The 14,036-nt window shown below is 46.4% G+C and overlaps 1 protein-coding gene and 1 long non-coding RNA gene across 3 annotated transcripts in view; one reads left to right on the top strand and one right to left on the bottom strand.

The window, feature by feature from the left end:
• Positions 1-14,036, top strand: part of Shisa9 (shisa family member 9) — a 244,615-nt gene that overhangs the window by 44,492 nt on the left and 186,087 nt on the right. The gene's annotated exons all lie outside the window — the stretch shown is intronic.
• On the bottom strand, positions 708-4,910 carry LOC144367555 (uncharacterized). The gene is made up of 3 exons (XR_013427061.1): positions 4,528-4,910; positions 1,245-1,363; positions 708-867 (listed from the first exon to the last, which is right to left on the bottom strand). It is a non-coding gene; the product is annotated as an uncharacterized LOC144367555 (long non-coding RNA).

The following is a 14,036-nucleotide window of genomic DNA, read 5'->3' as shown; positions in this document are numbered from 1 at the left end:
TGAACTAAGGAGAACCTGCTTCCTGCTTCCTGACTGTGTTTGGGGGACCCAGACCTGAAACAGCAGGCAGTGCACCTAGTGTATAATTACCTCTGTAACAAGGGAAGAATGGATGCCAGGGGACACAGGACAGGGGCGTTTGGCCCGTCAGGGGATGCTTTCCTGAGAAATCAATGCTCAGGGACGCCCTGGGAGGTGGGATTAGGCAAGGCAGGGAGGGGCAGAGCAGCAGTCTAGCAGAGAAGACTGGACCGTGTGGGGTGACCTTGAGGTGGGGACTGGCCTGGGGCCTTGCAGGCAAGGACAGGCGGCCAGTGGAGAGGATAGGGTGAGGTCAGCACACGCTTGCAAGTCCCCGAGGCCATGTAGAAGTGGTGTTTTGCTTGCGAGAAGTAGGAACCCACAGAAGGAGCCCGAGCAGGACAGTCATAGTCACACTTTCATTTCGGGAAGGTCACTTGAGGCCTGCAGTGTGGGCGGCTCCATCCGCCAGCAATGGCGTGCGTTTTAAATGAACTCTGGTGCCTCCTCACAATGGCCTGCTTCACTGATGTGGTAGGGAGAAAGGACTCTCTGTCCTGAAAGGTCCCCAGAAGACCATGTCAAATGGCCAAAACCAAGGAGCAGAATAGTGTCAGAGAGAGGGGACAACACTGTTGTCTTAGGCTGTTTTCTGTGGCTGCAACAGAATGCCTGAGACTGGGTAATTCCTAAAGGAAAGGAATTTATTTTGGCTTATGGTTCTGGAGGCTGGAAAATCCAAGACCAGGCAGCCACAGCTGATGAAGGCCTCGAGGTTCTTCCTAACATGGTGAGTGAAGTCAGGAGCCAAGAGAGGGCAGGACTCCTGGGATAGCTCATCCATTCCTGAAAGAAAGCCATTGATCTGAGCCGGGGGGTGGGGGGATCCAGCACCCCAGGACCCACACACCTCCCACTGGCCCCACCCCATCATTGCTACATCGACGAGGAATGACCTTGGTGACACATGGACTATGGGGGAACACGGTCAAATCAAAGCAACGAGGTGTTTGAATTTGTGTATATTTGCATAAAGAACCAATGGAAGGATAAAGAAGAAAGTCTTCAAAATGGCTGCTTACTGTATGGAGGTCAAGATGGGCCACCCAGGAATGGGAGCCAGACTTCCTGTGTCTCAGTGCCGGTGGAACCCCACGGATGGGTTATAACACAAACTCGGAAGAAAGACGAGCAAGGCGAGGGGAGGGGGAGAGTGAGCTCACCTCACTGTACCGAGCAGGTGCGCGAGCCAGGCGCCAAGGAGGCCACCTGCACTGGGCGGCTCATCACCACCACGTCGTGGGCCAGGACACCGAGGCACAGGCAGGGGAGGTGAGGTCACCTGCGGAGGGCACGATGGGCCATTTGTTAGCCCGATGGCCATTTGCTTGAGTGCCTATTTTGTGCGGGCATCCTCCTCATTGCTGGGACGCTGGAGTGAATGAGAAGCAGTGTTTCCTCCCACTCCGAGCCTCTAAAGGGCCAGACAGACACTTCCACACACACCTGCTGGGCAGTGACAGCGTTTAAACAGGAAGGTGCGAGACCCACGAGGCGAGGCGAGGCGGGAGCAGGGCCCTGCCATGTGTGTCTGGTTTGACAGGCAGGTGTGGGGGGAGAGCATGTTGAGGGAAGGGCATTCCTGAGGGAAGGGCTCAGCAGGCGCAGAGGCAGGGGGGCTGGAGGGCGGGTCACAGGTGTGGGGATGTCGCATTCTGAAGGCGATGTCTGTAGGGGGATTGGAGGTGAGGGCAGCCCACTTTCAGGGCCTGGGCTGCTGGGTTTGGGTTTCATGCTAGTCTGCTCCTGATGTCCACCTTCTCCTGCTGTCAGGTGTCCCTCTGCCTTGATGACATGCCTGTCCTCAGCTCCCGAGATTCATTCCTTATTTCACCGAGCAGTTACTCTATGCCAGAGCTCAGTGGTCAAAAGGATGCCGTGTGTTTTGGTGAATCAGGCAGAGAAACAGACACTGTGATTTACTACGTGCTCTATTACGAGGAAGAGCAGAGAAGTGGCACCTGACGAGAGACGGGAGGTGGCCAGGAGAGCTTCTTGGAAGAGGTGGCCCTGGACCTTAGTGCCGGTGGGGGATGAGAGTCAGTTGAGGAAACAGTGGCAGGGGTCACAGTCACGGGGACAGCAGGGCAAAGGCCTTAGGCATGATGCAGTAAGATGCGAGCGTGGGGCCAGCACAGGGTGCCCAAGAAATAGGGGGCCCTGGAGACCAAGCTTGAAGCCTTCTTTGGTTGGGGGGAGGTTCAGATGAAGGCAGAGAAGGAAGGAGGAGAAGGAAGGGAAGAATGGCCACCTCATCTATTCCGAAAGGCTCACACTCCCCCAGGAGCAACCTGAACATCAGCCCCAGAAAGCACCAGGATGCTTCGAACTACAACTTTCCCTCCCGCCAGCCCCCTCCTGTGAGCAGCACGTTCCCCACAAGCCAGGTTTCGGCACAGCCCTGCGTGGGGTGACTGTCAGGTGTGATCACACACACCTGCCGGAGCTGGCCTTTCTCTGCCAGGGAGATCCTTCTTGCAGCTTGGCTGAGACTGACAACCCCAGGGCAGAACCTCGGGCCTGGTAAGAGTAATTAAAATGGGATCAGCTGTCTGTCCTGTGGCTCTGTGGGCAGCAGAGCTCCCAGCACGGAGGCCTCTGGCCAGGTTGGCCTTGCTTCCTGAGGACTGGCGCTCTGCCGTCCTGCCTGCACTGACCCTGCTCACTCCAGCCAGACGAGAAGCAGTGCCCTTGGCCACCTGGCCGTCACATGCTGGTGCGGTGCCCACACGAAGTCTCCAGTTCTCGAGACGACAGCCCCAGGAGGAAACTGAGGCTGGGGGACTTGCCCATGGGTGGCAGGGACCAGTGTCAGTGTCTGTAGGCTGTGAGCCCCAAGCTTCCCAGTTTCCTCGCCATTCATTCCCAGTCACCGAGTGGTGTGGATGATGTCTTCCATGGTCACTGTGTTATGGACTAAAATCTGCGTCCCCCAGATTCATGTGTTGAAGCCCTAACCTCCCAGGCATTGATGTTGGAGGGGCCTTTGGAAGGGAAGTCGGGTGGGATGAGGTCATGAGGGGTGGAGCTCCCCAGAGCAGATTAGTGTCTTGATGGTAAGAGGAAGCGAGGCCAGGATTTCTCTCTCTGCCCTCTGAGGACCTAGGAGAAGGTGGCGGTGTGCAAGATAGGAGAGCCTGCGCCAGGAACTGAACACACTGGGGCCTTGCTCTTGGTCTTCTGACCTGCTTAACTAAGGCCCATACATTTCTGTTGCTTAAGCCCCCAACCCCACATTCTATGGGATTTTGTATGGCAGCCTGGGAGGAATCCCACGTCTCTCACTAAGTGCACATTGTTGGGACTGACAGGCAGCCTTTTGACCACGCTGAACCAATCTGAATTCTTCTCCCACAGCCTGGTCTCTTCAGTAATTCTTATAGGGAGGCATGCTCCTTCTACAAGGATGTTCAGGGAGACGGGCTTGTTCCTATTCCCTGATCCCTGTCCTAAGGCCAAGCCTGGTCCTCAGCCTTCTGTTCTATTCTGTAAGCTCCCTGGGGTCTGTTTGATCATGTCCCTTTCTGCTTGGGCCCATGATTTAGTCAGATTTTCCACTGCTGTGATCAAAATACCCGACAAGAACAAGTTTAGAGGAGGAAAGATTTAATTGGGGCTCATGATTTCAGAGATCTCAGTCCAAAGGTGGCTGAACCCTTGCTGTGTGTCCAAGGTGAGGCAAGGCATCACGGGGAGGAGGGAAGCAGCTCAGAACAGGCAATCAGGAGGCAGAGAGAGAGTGCTCCACTCACCAGGGACATCATGTATACCCCAAAGGCACACCCCAGTGACGCACCTCCTCCAGCCACACCCCACCTGCCTATAGCTACTACCCAGGTAATCCAGTTAGTTGAGGGAAGAGGGAGATAATCAAAGCAACATTCTGAGCCCCCTCTTTCAACAGGAGCTGGGTGCCCAAAGTCAGAGGGGCATGCAACATGACCTTGGCCTTCAGGGACTCTCAGTGCATCAGGAGAGAGATGATTCAGGCATTAATAACCCACACATCAGGGTGAAGGTAATAAGGATATTAGAGATGCAAAGTTGGAGGCCAGGAACTCAGGGAGACGAGGTTGATCAGTGACTATTCATGATAATAGTGACAATTGATAATTAATTGTTAACTAATGATGATATTTAGCATTAACAGAGCACTTACATGCCAAATGCCTTAGTAGATGTTTTATATCATTAAATCTTCTTAATAACCCTAGGAGATAGCTCCCTTTACTTCTCCCATATTGCAGATGAGGAGACTGAGGCACACTGAGGTTGCATGGCCAGCTCATGGTTTCAGGGCTAGGAAATTGTCCAGCTGGGGTTAAAATCTCCCCTTCCTGGCTCCCAGGCCCATAGGATCACAAGGTATCACGGGACAGGGAGGCTTCTGAGCTGAGTTGTCAAAGGCAGGCTGGGAAATAAGGCTCAGAGTTAGATTGTACTCACCTCAGGCAGAAGACATCAAAACAAGCCTTTGTACTTGTTCTGGATGTGGGAGCCAAGAGAAAAAAATCATTCATGTAATCCCTTCCCTGCAAGCCCTCACTGAGGGGGCTTGGGAAGCCCTTCAAGTCATAGCCTTATAATTAACTAAATGAAAACCTCCCTGCAAACAGGGAATCTTCAAAGGACTTCTGCTTGCCGATTAATAACACTGACAAATCATGGTTTTCATTAGAACAAATTGCTGCCAAAGCTGGGCTGGCCCCAGGTCCATGCTGGATATGTTCAGAATCAGTCTTTGCCAGATAAGGCCAGAAATTCTGCATTTGAAAAGAACTCAGATCCAAGATATAGACAGAGTCGATCTTGAAGGATGCAAGAATATGTCCACTGTCCTCAGACCCAAAACCTTGGCACATAGCAGGCACTCCATAAATATCTCTTGCCCAATCAAGTAAGAAGGGTTCCAGATTAATTTCACAGAGCACCATAAATATAATGTGAACAGAAGGGGTGAGGGTGTATCAATCAAGTCTTTGGAGTTTTCTTCTTTTTTGCAACACAAATATAAACTGACTTAAGTCATAAAGAGAATTTATGAGTTATATAACAAAAATGTTCAAAGGTGTGGTGGTCTGCAGGAAAAATTTGATCTAGTCATGTCCATGTCACCACACCACTGTTTTTGTCTTGAAGGCTCCGCCTCTAGGAAACTTAAGACAAGATGTGTTTATACTATAGCCCTGCTTGAAGTCAGATGTCATGGCCTGGTCAAGGGTAATGTTTTACAGACACACAATTTGGCTGGAGATGGATTCACCAGATTGTGAAGGTTTTGTGCGGTACAGAGGACCAGATCAACAGAAGTCAAGAATAATGTATTCCTCTCTGTGTTCATTTCAGAGAAGTTGCTGAAGCTCTCTGAGCTTTGTTTCCTCCGCAGTGACAATGAGGAGTAATTTCTGTTGTTCTGTTTACTTCTTGAAGTTGTCAAAGGCTCAGATGAGATAATATATCTATTAGAATATTACATAAATGAGCAATTAAAATGAGTCATCATGGGAGTTAATTAACTGATTATTGGTAACAGTGATTTCTTCTAGTAGGTGCTTAGGCCAATTCATCCATTTATTCATTGGTATGTATATAAGAAAACATGAATGGCTATCCACAGTCGTGTGTCTGTCTTCTTCCTTCGAGGTTTGATCCATCAATGTCACCGCGTCATCATTTTGCTCAGGCCCTTGGGGAATTTAAAGAGATGATGTGTTTGTACTCTTACTCTGCTTGAAGTCTGTTTGACATATGTATGTGTGTACGACATAATTAACATACAAAATCCAGCTTTTTAAGGTGTAAAATTCCATGGTCCTTAGTATGTTTACAAAATTGCATATCTATCACCACTATCTAATTCCAGAACATTTTCATCACCCGGAAAAGAAACTCTGTACCGAGGGGTAGTCACTTTCCTACTCCCCATCCCCTGGCACCCACTCGTCTCCTTTCTGTATTTGTTGAGCACCTACTGTGTGTGAGGTACTTGACCATGGGCTAGAGTTATGCTCATGAGACATTTCTACCAGCTGATTTGGAATTGGATAAACAAACCTTGAATAATCAGACTAAAAAAAAAAAAAAAGGATGGACGGACTAGGCTGGCCTCCAGGGTCACCTGGGAGGTGACTGCTTGTTTGGAGTGGGGGTGGAGTGGAATGGGGCTTGCAAGTGTTGTAATTCACTGTAGCCTGTGGCCTTGGTATCCGTGAGGCTCAGTTGTCTCTGTAAAATGACACATCCCTCACATAGTTAGTGCTCAATCCATGGAAACATATTGTGCTTGAAATGAGGGATAAAAGGTAGTTTATATTGAAAAATGGAGCAAAGGGAGGTAAGTGCTTACCTTGAACCATGGGGGGGGGTTCCTACTGATCACACACTCTGCCACATTGAAACTGGGTCTCTCAACCTTGTCACTGTCACCATGTTGGTCAGGATAACTCTTTTGTAGGGGACCTCCTGTCCAATGGAGGATATTTAGCAGCACCCCTGGGTTCCATCCATTGGATGCCATTAGCATTTCCCAAGTTACAACAACCTAAATTGTCTCTGGCCATTGCCGAGTGTCCCCTGGACAATGCAAAAGAGCCCCTGATGGAGCATCTCTGAGCGAACCTGAACACGCAGGTGTTTCCACACCTAGGACCTTGCTCTCTAGGGAACTTCCACTTCCCCAGCGCCCCCAATGTCTAAGCCCTACCCTTGGTCTCCAAGCCAACCTCCAAAGCCATCTCTTTTCTGGGTCTTCTCTGCTGAAAGAGCTTCCTCGCACCTAAGTCCTCAAAGCACCTTATCTCTTCCTCTTGTATGTCAGCAACAATGAGTGCCATCTGTGTACTAGGTCTGGGCCTTGTGGTCCTTATAACAAGCCCGTGAGGAAGCGCTCATTATCCTTGTTTGCAGATTAGGAAGCCAAGCACACCAGTTCCCTCCCCCCTTCTATATAAGGAGTGACCTACAAGCCTTTTTCTCTTTGAAGAATGAGAAACCCCTGTCTTACTCCTTTCTAGCACAGTGCCTGGCACATAATAAGTGCTAAAAAGCATTTGTTGAGTGAATGAATGAGAGGAGGAAGAAGACTCAGAGGAGGCTGCCAGGTGTGGTTACTGAGCCTCAAGCCTGGGATAGATTCAGATCTGACCTAGATAGTTACATAGGGTCTCATTTCCTGGAACAAAGGAGGCTGTCTGATTTCTCTCTTGAGTTCTTACCTGATTCCAGTTGGTCAATGGAAGTTTTCTGAGTGCCATCTGTTGGCTGGGACTTGTGATGAGCCCTGGGGTCCAGAAACAAGGAAGACAAGGTCCTGTTGGTATAAACCTTCTGGAGACTGATTTGGCAACTTGTTGGAAAGTTGAAGATGCTCATGTGCTCTGAATCTGCCATCTTTTCATAGGTGTGGGACCTAAAGAGACTGTGGATCATGAGGAGATGTGCAGAAACCAAAACCAAAAAAAAACAAAAAAAAAAACCCCAAATGGTTATTGTGGTGTTGTTGGCAGTAGTGGAAACTGGAAAGGTCCCAAACCAGTGGCTCCCAAATTTGTCTGCATGTTAGAATCACTTGAAGATCTTTAAAAAATTCCAAAGCTCAGGTTACATATGTCCCATGTCAAGTAAATCAGTCTCTGGGGTGGGAAGTTCCCAGAGAATCACTGATTGTGAGTGAATAAATAAATTATGGTATATTTATAGAACAGATACTTTACAATAATTACAACAAATACACTACACCAAAAGACATTTACATTAGGGTTTATCGCAGCACTATTCATAAGAGTCTCAAGTTGGAAACAACCCAAGCATCTATCAGAGGTCAAATGAATAAACAAATCAGGTTGTAATCATAAAATGGAATTTCCCCTGTGGACGAGAATGAACAACTGCCATTATATGGGTGAATATCACAACACACTGTTGAGTAAAAGAAGCCAGACAGAAAGGGGTATGTGCTGTGTGATTCTGTTGATGTGAAGATCTAGAAGAGGAAACATCCAACTTTTCTGTAAAGAAGCCGATGGTAAACATTTCAAACCTGTGAGCAATGTGGTCTCTGTTGCTACCCAACTCTGCCATGGTAGTGCAAAGACAACCACAGAGATATATGAAAGGGTTAGTGTGGCTGTGTTCCAATAAAACTTTATTTATAAAAACAGGTGGTGCACTGGGTTTGCTGATCTTCATTCTGCTGCAAGGATCTTTAATCTCTAGCAACACTACCATGGACTCCTCAGCCTATGTGGAGGGTTGTGAGTGGAAAGGAGCACAGGACAACTGCGGGGACTCAGGAAATGACTTTTTCTTTTATCTGGATGTTGATTATGCTGGACATTCACCATTCTGTGCAATTCATGAAGTCTGCGTTTTTCTGCGTGATGTTCTTCAATGTTAGTTTTACGTTAGAAGTGGCCAATGTTGTTCTTCAGTGGTAATTAACCACATATGTTAATCACAATGTGCCAAAAGATAACTTTTAGAAGCTGTGTGCAAATAGAGAACATGCCAAGAACAATGAAATGGACTGTGCAAGGACCATGCGATTAAAATGAAAAACAGGCAGGGGACAATGATCACCACATTTAGGAGAGTGGATGTCTTGGGGTGGGCGGGGAAGGAGAAGGGGTTTGATGCATGTTCATCATTTGGCAAAGTATTTAACTCTTAGAAGAACGAATAGGCTTCCTTTTGTGTGTTGAAGTGTTCAATAAAAAGAGTAGAAAAAATAATTGGCGATATCTTTTATTTTTCAGGGGTGTATGTTTTAAAATGGGCTCAGAAGAGTGTGAGCCCATGAGGGCAAGGAGTTCTAATCTGCTGAAGGCATTTATTATGAGCTTGATGCACCCCAGGCACATACTATAGTTTTGAATGAATGAATGGAACATTCATCACTTGAGAAGTTAGGACTAACTGAGGAATGCAGTGTGAAAGTGTCATCAGAATTTGTAGAGAAAGGGGAAGCAGGGACTGTGGGCAGACCCCCTCTTGGGGTCCGTGCATGGCCAAGAATTCCTTTAGGCACCACCTTCAAAAGGGCTAATTTTCCATAAGACCAAAACCTGGGGGTGAGTGTAATAGGTGATGCCTGCTGTCCTCGTTTGCCCCCCAAGTCCCGACTGTGCAGGGAGAGCTGTGGGGACCCCCAGCTCTCCTGCTCTGCAGGGCTGTCTAGTAAATCCCAAAGCCTTTGCCAGTAGCCGGGAAGCTGAGATCACTTGTGATCACAGATGGGGAAGGAGGTCATGGGGGAGATGGAGGCTGTGTTGGAGAGGCGGGCAGAAACCCGCTTGTCTCTTGGCTGGCTGCCCGGTCTTGAATGGGAGAAAGGTCTTCCCATGAAGCATGAGTCAGCCTCTGAAGCCTGGGGTGGGGCTGGGGGGAGACTGTGGCCTAATTTGGTGCATAATTGGGGAGGCAGGCATCCTTCCAGTGCTCTGGGGATGCTGTTGTTTAAAAAATTCATGCAGCTCCTTACTCACCCTGTGCTGTTGCGTGGATCATCTCTCCTTAGGAGCCTGAGCACCAGGAGCCATGCACCATGTCCCATTATTTTTATGATCGCCACTATTATTAATGCCATCATTGTTGTTAGGGTGGATCTTCAATGCAATTAATCAGAGCAGCCAAAGTGAAGAAAACCCTGCAAAAAAATGGAGAAAGCTGATATCTGGCAGATTTTCCCCCTCTCTTTTCCAGCTCAGTGCTCAGCTCAATTTTTGTGGTACCCATGGGGTTATTTCTATTAGTTTTCTCTTCAGAGGATTGTCCCATGGATTCTGGCCTGTCATTTTATTATATTTAGTCTGTATATTCCATAAAAATTTATCTTGAGCCCTCTTCTCTATAACTATTTTAGACATGGGATATGGTTGTAAACAAATTAGGCAAAATCCTTGCTGTTTGAGATTGTACATTCTTGTGTGTGTGTGTGTGTGTGTGTGTGTGTGTGTGTGTGTGTGATGGGGGGATGTGGAAGTAAACATGAAAGAAGTAAATAATCATGAACATTTCTAACAATTGTAAGCACTAATATTCACTAATATTCAAGTGGTAGAGAGATACATTACCTAGGGCGATTGGGGAAGGCTCTTTAGAAAGGCAATATTTGAATTAGGACCTGAAAGGTAAGAAGAGCAGATGTAGAAAAGTGTTCTAGCCAAGGAGAACCACAGATGCAAAGGTCCTGAGTCAGGAAAAAAAACTATGGCAAGTTATAAAACCAACTAAGAGGTCAGAGTGGTTGGAACCAAGTGAATAAGGACAAGAGTAACACATAATGAGGTGAGAGATGTGGAAAGGAAGGAATCATAGAGACTTTTATTGGCTACAGTAAGGAGTTTGAGCTGTATTCTAAGTCAGCACTTTCCAGTAGAACTTTGCATGGTGAGGTGAATATTCTCTATTTGGCCTATTCAATATGGCAGCCGCTGGCCATGTGGGACTGTTGGGCAGTTGACAGGTGGTAAATGCAACTGAGAAACTGAATTCTTAGTGTTATTTAATTTTAATTCACTTGACATTAAATTTCAATAGTTTTATGCAGTTTATAGCTACCATATTGAATAGTGCAATTAAGTGATCCAGGAAAAAATGAGGAGAGGTGGATGGCATGATTGGGTAATGTGTTTCTAGAGAATAGATTATGCTGAGAAGAATAGAAGGAGCAAGCCACGTGAGAGACTTTCCATCCAATTCACCCTCCCTGAAGAGCCTGACAGTTGAGTCCAGAATTCAAAGTAAGCTTTCCTTTTGTCCTTCATCTTTCCCTTTTCAAATGCCAAGAGCTTTCCTGGGATAATATAGAATCAGAAGGGCCCACAGGAATGAGATGATTCTTCAGGAAAATAGAAGTAGGAGGTATGTGCACATTGTTTCATTGGGCAGCTCAAACCTAATGGTGCTTGGAGTGGTTCTTCACTCCCGAGAAGATATGGATGACAGCCGAAGCTCGTTCATTCCACGTAGGCAATCATTGGATGAGATCAACATCATGGTTTCAGGGCATAGATTTGTCAAGCAAATGAGCAGGACAGCACTGATTCACCCTGTCCCACTCCTTCCCTCCTGCAGCCAGAATAAAATCTGCCCACGGTAAGGATAGTTGTGTGTAAAGCAACCTAAGGTATATGTAATACATCAACTTTTTACAACCACTCTACCTATTAATGACTGATTTGTAAGAACTCTACACGTAGGGATGTTTTCATGAATTGGGTGCAATGGAAAGAAAGTCAGACTGGGACTTCAGAGGCCTGTGTTCTAGCCTTAGTTTTACCACCAATTGGCCATGTGGCATTGAGCAAGGCTCTTCTTTTATTCAGGTATCTTTTAGAGGAAATTGTATCCTTCAAGTGCCCTTCTGGAGTCTGATGCCTGTGGCATCAAAGTGTGCTTGTGTTTCTTTTCTTGTGTAAGTGGCATCAGGGTCTTATTGGAAGTGGAACCCAGGGAGGGATGAAGACAGGTGGAGGGTGTTCAGTATTTGCACAGTCAGGATTCTTTGGTGGCAAGCAACGGAAACCCAGTTCTTCCCATTTTAAGCAGCTGAATAATGAGGCCTCAGAAGGACAGGAACCACAGAGTTCCAGGGTACCTAGACAGTAGCAATGAAAAGCCACATAGATTCAGTCCTTGCATTCACATGCTTGTGACTCAAATTGCAGAAGAAAGGACAGATTGGACAAGCTTTGTCCACTCCACCAGGCAGGCAAAAGTGACCAGGGTCTCCTCAAAACACACCATGCTTTCTGGAAATGAAGAATGTAGCTCTTATGTACCCACACAACATGCTTAGCAAATTATTTCTAGTTCTAGTTGATATCTCTATTAATAAGAATCTTCAATTCACTGGGATTTTAGGTCACTTGATGTGAAAAATCATTCTGAACCTGAAGCTATCTCTATCTTTATCATCTACATCTAATCTGTCTATATTTATCTACATCTATATCATCTATATCTGTATCTCTTCTATGTGTGTGTGTATATATATGTATATGTATATATATTTACATAAACTTTTGAGTTGCTATGGAGTCAGCTGAGATTTGAATATTTGTATCTTGTTAACCTATATGCACGATGCATTCATTCATTCACTCATCTAACAAATATTGAGTACCTGTTGTGACCAGGTACTGTGCTTACAGCATTGAATACAAAATTATATAAAATACATGCCTTCCTCTCAAGGGGTTTTGGTTAAGTGTGTGGTTTTATCATTATTGGAAATTCCATTAAAATAGGATCCAATGGAAGAGAAGTAGTTCACACAGAGATATTAACTCACATGAAAAAAAATGTTTTGGGAGCGCTTAGAGAATAGAGAGCAATTAGCTTTGCCAGAATAATTGGATTTATGAGAGTGGAGTGTATAAGTTTTGATAGAAATATTTAGGTGGTAACGTCCGGGGAAAGGCACAAACTAAGAGGCAAAGGCCTGCCATTGTGGATAAGGCTGGCCTACTGGGGGAATTGGTGAGTTTAAGATACACATTGAGGGTGGGGTGAACAGCAAGAGACAGATGATGATCCAGACACTTGGCAAGATTCTTGGTCACCCTCGAGGGATATAAAGTCCTACTCAGTGGACTGAGTTATAAAGAAGGATAATAGCTTCATTTATTTGAATAGCATATTTGGCAATGAACATTAAACCCATAGAAATTTCTAGTTAAATTTTAATTCATCAGCACATCTGATGACCTGGAGCATCCTGACTAATCAAAGTTTTACTGTGATTCTCAATTAGTTTCACTTGGCAACATGTTGGGACCAATCATGAGTTGTCTCCCAATCATGAGTTGCCTTCCACACTGATTGCTCTAGAAAAAGAAACTCATTAATTTTCAAAGAGGGTGGCCCTTCAGATTTTCTTCTGTTCCTTTGTGGCCATTGCCCTGTGTGTGTCATCTTTAACTTGAAAGGTTGGGGACTGAGCTGAATAATTCTTGCTCCACTAACTTCTTAGCTGAATCACAGAGATTTGGAAAGGTGCTTAGTTCCTCTGAAATTCAATTGTCCTAGATATTTGTGCCAAAGATATTTTCCCTATTCTCAGAAATCTCCCTGAATCATTCCAGGTGTGCTAAGTTGTGGCTACAATTTCCCATTCCATGTGTGTACTTCAGGGGGTAACAGATGGGGCTCAGGCAGGTAAATGTTATCGTGGGAGGGGTCAAATGTCAAGGTTGAGATCAGACTGCCCTGATCTCAGGCATGACTTTGTCTAGATCATAAGCAGAGAAACTGAAAGCAGGTGGAAATGGGAAGATATGTTGGGGACTTCAGAAGATGCCCCATGGTAGATTAGGGGAGGCTTTTAGGAAGAGATAGCACTTAAGATGAATCCAAAGGACATTGAGAGTGGGGTAGTTTCTCTGGAGCAGAAGATTGTGAGCTTGAGAAGTAAGGAAAGAGAGGGAGCGATGTGAGCAGGTGGAATAGTGGATGTTTTTCTTCCAACCCCTTGAAGTTAGGCATGGCCCCATGACTTGCTTGCTTTTGCCAGGGGCACGTGAGGGGCACATGAGTGGCTTTAAGAGCCACTGCATGACTCATGGCATTTTCTTTCCTCTGTCTTGGAGACTGGCAATATTCCAGACAGTGGAAGTTCTGATGGCCTGGGCTCCTGGGTCGGGGATCCCGTAGCTGGCACTGGGGACAAATCAATGAAAGAAACGGCCCCTTATCTCAGGGAATATATGACAGAAGGATGTGTTGGTGCTGTAGAGGGTACAGTCCAACTTGGGGGAATCAGGTAAAGTTTCCTGGGGACTGACACTCAAGTGAAGAATGAGAGGGAGTTAGAATGGTAGATAAGGTGGGGGAGGAGGTGGGATGTTTGCAGAGGCACCGGCTGGTACAAAGACAGATGAGAGAGAGAGAGAGAGAGAGAGAGAGAGAGAGAGAGAGAGAGAGAGAGAGAGAGAGAGAGAGAGAGAGAGAAACAC

The sequence above is a fragment of the Ictidomys tridecemlineatus genome, chromosome 10 (assembly GCF_052094955.1).
Source record: "Ictidomys tridecemlineatus isolate mIctTri1 chromosome 10, mIctTri1.hap1, whole genome shotgun sequence".
NCBI classification, from domain to species: domain Eukaryota; kingdom Metazoa; phylum Chordata; class Mammalia; order Rodentia; family Sciuridae; genus Ictidomys; species Ictidomys tridecemlineatus.
Note: the sequence above shows the minus strand (reverse complement) of the source record. Positions and strands in the feature narration are given on the sequence as shown.